Below are 7791 nucleotides of genomic sequence, written 5' to 3'. Positions count from 1 at the left end.
TGATCAGTCCGACAGTCGTTTCAGGAACCGTGAGCCTGCAGGAACTACCAGGAACTTCTGCCTCGGCTGCAGCTCCCTCTCCATTTTCAAGGTACTGTGCAAATCCGGTTGTTCGTTTCGTTCAGCCACGGTGAAAGTGTTTGAAATCTTTCTCCAATCCGAGGGCTTGTCCTTCTCTTCTCTTTGAACTAACTTTTCTACCAAACAACCTCGTCCGGAAACCGTGCCACGAACTTTACCGTGAACTACACTGAACTGTATTATCTTGAGCAAAAGACTTTTGAACCATTGGCTTTGTCCCTAAGTCTTTTCTATCTGATTTTATCATTGTAGTCTCTATTGTTCGATTGCCCTGAGTACTTACCTGTTGGTGTGATTCAATTTCTGTTAACTTCTGTCTTTCCCTCCCTTTTAAATTGCTGGAGTGCCATTTTGCTCCCACTTCATTTTGTGAGCTTAACTTGTCTGGAATTTAAGGGAAGTTATGTGGCGTATTAAGAGTGTGATTTTTAAACTGTTTAAAAGAGTGAACTGTTATACAACTGAAGAGTGAAATACATGTATATTCTTTTACTTGAAAACCTTGAGTCAGTGTTTGCCTGAATCACAGTAATTGCTGTCCTTTGTGTAACTATTTGATACTGCTCACTTACTCTTGAGATAAGTCTGGCTGCTCAGCCATCGCTACCACTTTAACTGTGTAATAGAGGCTTGTACTAAAGGTGAATTTGTACTGTCACTTGTAGTCTTAATTGTGTGTGGTGTTCCCAAAGGGTACTGCATATAATTCTGCCTTACAATGGTCGTCCTGTTTTATGTTTAATCTAGTCTCAACCAATGTAGATGCACCATCTAACCCCTCCCTGGACCTCCCCATACCTTTTGATTGTGGGGGGTGCAAGATATCATGGCATGAACGCACCTAAGGTAATTCACATCCCCTGCCTCCCTGGGTTTAGCTCACACGAACACAACTGGTCATCCTGTTTCGTGTTTACTCTGGTCCCAACCAATGTAGATGACCCATCTAATGCCTCCCTGGACACCCCCCCATACCTTTTGATTGTGGGGGATACAATGTATCCTGGCCTGAACGCCCCTATGGTAATTCACATCCCCTGCCTCTCTGGGGTTAGCTCTCACTAACACAACTGGTTGTTAGGGAGAATTCTCATAAATGGTTGATTTCCCTTACCTACAGAGCCCCTCAGCAGCTTTGCTAGATTTCTAGGATTTATTTTTCTCACCTGGTAAGAGTGTGAGCCTTTTTCCCACCCTTACAATGTGTTTTGCTATGTGTATTTCTACTTTTTGTGTGATCTTGGGCATTATATTAGCCTCAAACATAAACCCGCTTGACCATATATATTTTATTACGGTTCCGGCTGGGTTTATTCGCCATTTCTTTTTGTAAATGTCTTTCTCGTATTTTACTGTGCTCGCCAAACTAGGTTTGGTAACTATTTGATACTGCTCACTTACTCTTGAGATAAGTCTGGCTGCTCAGCCATCGCTACCACTTTAACTGTAATAGAGGCTTGTACTAAAGGTGAATTTGTACTGTCACTTGTAGTCTTAATTGTGTGTGGTGTTCCCAAAGGGTACTGCATATAATTCTGCCTTACACTGGTCGTCCTGTTTTATGTTTAATCTAGCCCCAACCAATGTAGATGCACCATCTAACCCCTCCCTGGACCTCCTCATACCTTTTGATTGTGGGAGTGCAATATATCATAGCCTGAACGCACCTATGGTAATTCGCATGGCCTGCCTCCCTGGGGTTAGCTCACACTAGCGCACCTGGTTATCCTGTTTTATGTTTAATCTGGTCCCAATAAATGTAGATGCACCATCTAACCCCTCCCTGGACGCCCCAATACCTTTTGATTGTGGGAGTGCAAGATATCATGGCCTGAACACACCTATGGGAATTCACATCCCCTGCCTTCCTGTGGTTAATTTACACTGACACAAGTGGTCATTCTCTTTTGTGTTTACTCTGGTTTTAACCAATGTAGAGGCATCATCTAGCCCCTCCCGGAACACCCCCATACCTTTTGATTGAGGGGGATGCAATATATCATGGCCTGAACCCACCTATGGTATTTCACATGCCCTATTTCTCTTGGGGTAATTCACACTAACACAAGTGGTCTTCCTGTCTTATATTTACTCAGGTCCCTACCAATGTATCAGCACCATCTAACCCCTCCCTGGACACCCCCATACTTTTTGATTGTGGGGGATGCAATATATCATGGCCTGAACGCACCTATGGTAATTCACATCCCCTGCCTCCCTCAGGTTAGCTCACACTAACACAACTGGTCATCCTGTTTTATGTTTAATCTGGTCCCAACCAATGTAGAGGCACCATATAGCCCCTCCCTGGCCACCCCCATACCTTTTTATTGTGAGGGTGCAAGATATCATGCTCTGAACACCCCCATGGTAATTCGCATCCCCTGCCTTCCTGTGGTTAATTTACACTGACACAGTGGTCATCCTGTTTTGTGTTTACTGTGGTCATAACCAAAGTAGAGGCACCATCTAACTGCTCCCTGGACACCCCCATACCTTTTGATTCTGGGGAATGCAATATGTCATGGCCTGAACGCACCTATGGTAATTCGCATCCCCTGCCTCCCTGGGGTTAGCTCACACTAACACAACTGGTCGTCCTGTTTTATGTTTAATCTGGTCCCAACCAATGTAGAGGCACAATCTAGTCCCTCCCGGGACACCCACATACCTTTTTATTGTGGGGGTGCAAAATATCATTCTCTGAACACACCCTGGTAATTTGCATCCTCTGCCTTCCTGTGGTTAATTTACACTGACACAAATGGTCTTTCTTTTTTGTGTTTACTGTGGTCATAACCAATGTAGAGGCACCAACTAGCCCCTCCCGGAACACCCCCATACCTTTTGATTGTGGGGGATGCAAGATATCATGGTCTGAATGCACCTATGGTAGTTGGGGTAATTCACACCAAAACAACTGGTCATCCTGTTTTATATTTACTCAGGTCCCAACCAATGTATCGGCACAATCTATCTCCTCCCTGGACACCCCATACCTTTTCATTGTGGGTGTGCATGATTTCATGGCCTGAATGCACCTATGATAGTTCACATACCCTGTTTTTCTTGGGTTAGCTCTCACTGACACAAGTGGTCACTCTGTTTTATGTTTACTCTGGTGCTAACTGATGTAATGGCACCGTCTATTTCCTCCCTAGACACCCCCATACCTTTTGATTGTGGGGTTGCAAGATATCATGGTCTGGACACACCTATGGTAATTCACATCCCCTGCGTTTGAAGATCACACAAGCTTAGCAGAATAGTGCCAAGGTAAACAAAACCACTTGTTACAATCATCCCAGCTCTCTGATAGGATTCTCTCTTCCTTCCAGCTCCTGCATGCCTGGTACCAGCTCTGCTTAGAAAAGACTTGCAGAACACCATTGCTGGAAAGTAATTCCTGTTATTTTATTCTCAATTGCTATTGCCTTCACTGCCAGAGCTGGCGTTTGGCTTAAGCCCTCTGTGAGGCCCATCTCCCATGAGAAACCTCTCCCTCGGATCTTGGCCTTTAACTAGTGCTTCTTCACCCGTCAGCAGAAATTAAAATTTACTGTGAGCTTTGGCCTCTTAGCTAAAATATAATAATGGCTTCTATCAAATATGTCTTAGGCCTGCTGCAAGATGGCCACCCTGTGGTTCATTTAAACACATAGCTCTAATCCTTATTTTACTGCTACCACTACCTCTAGCTAAACGCCCTAATTATGTTCCACCAGAACGGAGGGAAAGCAGATAGGAAGGGCCCTTTTTGCACTTACACCATGAGTGTCCATATGTGCGATGTAGAGATAAAAACAAACAGAAGGAAAGCCTATTGATATAGCTTTTTCTACACAAGTGTTCATACCTGCTGCAGCCAGGCTCTTCAATCTAGCCCAATATACCTACTACATCTAGCTTCTACGTCCCTGCGCATATATTTCTTTGTCCAGCGCCTTGCTTCCTGGCATGTGGTACTCTAGGTGTAATGTAAATGTGTCACAACATCATCCTACACGTGACCCTGTCACTGCATAATTTTCATAGCTGGTACGTGTGCCCCTCTTGTGGACACTACATTTACCCCTCTTCACCCTTTACATCTAAAAGTCTGATTATTCTGTGAATTCCTTTACAGAGGTTGGTTGTTGGTGTTAATAGTGTACTTGTACTTTAGTGTTAAATAAAGGTTCCTATTTTTTTCTTACAGAACCTTTTTTTTTTTTTTCTTTACAATTTTACCAAAGTCATGTTTATTTGAAATGGGTGCAAGAATTGAGTTACCTAATGGAAGGGTAACAAAGTCAAAGGATGGCTTCTCCAAAACATCCAACAAATGAAAGTCTCTGTGTGTGTAAATAACAGTTCTCTATGTGCAACACAAAGAATCTTAATCCATTGACCAATCCCAGAAGCAACTTTCAATTCTCAATTTGAACTTTCAATTCTCAGTCACTCATAGCCTGGAGGTTTTAGTCCATGCACTTGGTTCCTGATTTCTTTAGATTAGGTCCTCTGCTTCTTGCGTTGGGTTCTTAGCAAAGACACCTTCCTCTTTCCACATTCCAGAGTCTTAGGGCCAAGGTGTACTTTCAAATTGGACCGTGGCAGCATTATGCATTGCTGGGCCACTTGGGCTGTTCTAAAGGCTGGGTTCGGTGTTTTACCTCTTCTCAATTTCTGGGGACCTAGCTCTGTCCCCACAACACTACTCTTCATGCTGCCTCCATAACATCCTTGGAAGAGGTCATTCTTAAGGGAAACATCTTCTTCTGATCTCTACTATATGCCGTTCTTGCATTCTCTACCACCTCCTTGATGCTCTGCCACATGCGTGTTCCTCCTCCCCTCACCAATTTCCTATTCTAGGGCTTGCCGCATTCCTGCTATTCCTCACTCTCTGTTTCAGTCCCTTCTGGGCAATATTACTCCACCTCTGTCCCTCTGAGGTTACTTCCAACCGTCTCTGCTGCTTTCTGTCTCTTCCTTACCTTTTGGCTTTCCTCCACTTTCTGGTCTTACTCCTCCTCTTTTCACTCCTCTTTTTTGATTTGTATACCCCTTTACTCTTTTAAATGTCTTACTGATGTCCTCTACTTTAGTCATCACCTCTCCTCTCTGGCCTTCACTATGAACTTCTCTTCCCAGTCTCCTTCTCGCCCCTTTAGCTTCACCTCCTCCTTCTGTCTCTGCCTCCATCAAACTATGGCTCCCCACCTCCACTCTCTTCAAATGCACATTCTCCCCTGAAATCATTCATACCTTGTAAGGTCCTGGTACTGCCTTCAGCGACTGCTCTTGCTTAATTGACCTCAGATGTTGTAGGGTTTGTGTTCTGAAATAGAATTGATTACATTTGATGGTGTTCCTGCCACTCTGTAGTTCCTAGCCCCTTTTATGATGAACTGCATACCAAGCCTTCTTAATAGCTTCCTGTCATCCTGGGATTTCACTTTACTCACATACAGGAAGGATCTAGCCTGGCTTAATGACATGGTTTCATCCCTCCATACAGACTTTTTTAAAAAAAATATTTTTATTGATTTTATTCAAACAATAAAATAACAAACCAAACTAAACTTACAGTGGATGCACAATTTGCTAACAAATACACATACATTGTTATATTCTCACCCACTATATTTCCCGTCCCTCCCCCCTCCCGAGCCTACTTTCCCACATTACTAGTCTCCACCTCTTGCGGTGGGGAGTCCTCTTCCGCCGCGCTCATTGAATCATCATCATCACTTGGTACATCATACGAGGGCCCAAATAGTTCTGCTATCAGTTGTCTCCAACCCAATAGGGCTCCAGCTTCTCCTTCCACGTCCCCTTTACACGCTTCCTGCCATGCCACTGTTTCCGCCTCCGCCCACTTCTGCAAGTCCCTCCACCACGTTTCCACTTTGGGCCTATGACATGCTTTCCAGCCCATTGCAATCCTTCTCTTTGCCAGGACGTACGCTAGATGTTTTAATTTACTTACATGTTTGAGCTTTCGCGGTCTGGGGAACCCTCCCAACAAACAGGCCCACACGGTATCCACCTTCATACAGATCCCCTTGTCTTCCATTTTCTGTGCTATGTCCCCCCAATATCTCGCTATCAGCGGGCATACCCAGAACATATGCACCATTCCTGCATTTTCCTCATTACATTTTGGGCACACTTGGCTTCCGGCGTTTTTAAATTTAGCTATCTGTAGTGGCGTCAGGTATGCCCTGTGAGTTATATACAGCTGTATTTGCTGCAGCCTAGCATTTCTCAATACTTTTTTATGATATCCTTGTGCCCTCTCCCAAATCCCATCACTCATCGGGTCCCCTACTTCTTCTCAGTCCAGTCTAAGTTGCACCACCTCCTTGCCCACTCGAGTCATTATCATCTCATACACTTTAGACGTTTCGGGCCCCCCTTCCGCTATATCATATATCATATCCAGTGTGGTGTCCGGTCCCTCTGACAGTTCCACCTCGGACCAGGTAGCTTTAATTCCATCCCATGATACGTAATATATTGCCCGGCACTCAACCCCGTTTGTTCCACCAGCTCCTCAAATTCCAGTATCTTCCCCCCCCTGCCACACATCCCCCATCGTTGCTATTCCCACCGGTTCCCAGTGCTTCCTAATCATTAACCTTAGTTGCTTTTCTGTTCCCACCACTGTTACCAGTGGGATCTGCGAGGAGCACAGGATGGCTTGTCCATCATCCAGCATGCCCTTTGCCACATCCCCCACCCAAGACCCAACATCCTTGGGCGACCTCCCAGCTCCCGCTTGGGCAACCATATCATCTCTTTCAGGAAATAATGGGCGCAGTCCCCCTGATGCAGCCTATGTTCTAAGGTAGGCTCCTCGGAGAGCCATTTGGCTACATATTGTAATTGGCTCACTATATAATAGACTTCCCAGTTTGGTAATTTAATGCCTCCTTTCTCATGCGTATTTTGTAATTTCCACAGGGCTACCCTGTTCCTCATCCCGTGCCATAGAAATTCCCAACATATGCTGTCCAACCTAGTAAAGAATTTCCGAGGTATGGAGTATGGGATGTTCGCGAAGCAATGCAACAGTCTGGGCAATGCCACCATCTTGAGCATCGCCCCTCGCCCCATCATTGCCAAGGGGAGTTTCGGTCAGAACTTCATGCTATTCTCCAGTTTCTTCACCGTTCTTTCCGTGTTATGCCTGTGTTCGGCTTCTACTGTATGGTATATGTCTATTCCAAGATATCTGAAGGTTGTGACCTCCCATGGTATCTGTAAAACCGGCAGATTCTCCACAGAGAGCCCCCCATATCTACCCAGCTGAAACACACAGGACTTACTGGGGTTCACAGCTATACCTGATAGTTCTGCAGACCTCTTCATCACTTCCAGTATATATTGAAGGTTCTCTTCTGGATAAAGCAAATACAATAACATGTCATCTGCATATAATGAAATCAAATGTGATGTCTCCCTGGCGACAATGCCTATTGCATCATACTGCTGCCTTAAGTAGATCGCCAGAGGTTCCAACGCTAGGATATACAGCATGGGGTACCATGGGCATCCCTGTCTGGTACCTCTACCCAGTTGCCACCTTTCAGAGATCACAGTTCCTGTCTTCACTCTCGCTAGTGGTGCACTATATAATAGTTCTACCCAATGAAGATATCCTGGCCCCATACCGTATTTGGCTAGGGTCGCCTTTAACCAGGGCCACCTGACAAAGTCAAA

This window comes from Ambystoma mexicanum, chromosome 5q, assembly GCF_040938575.1.
Source record: "Ambystoma mexicanum isolate Mex_15411 chromosome 5q, UKY_AmexF1_1, whole genome shotgun sequence".
Taxonomy (NCBI): domain Eukaryota; kingdom Metazoa; phylum Chordata; class Amphibia; order Caudata; family Ambystomatidae; genus Ambystoma; species Ambystoma mexicanum.
This window is presented reverse-complemented; position numbering follows the sequence as displayed.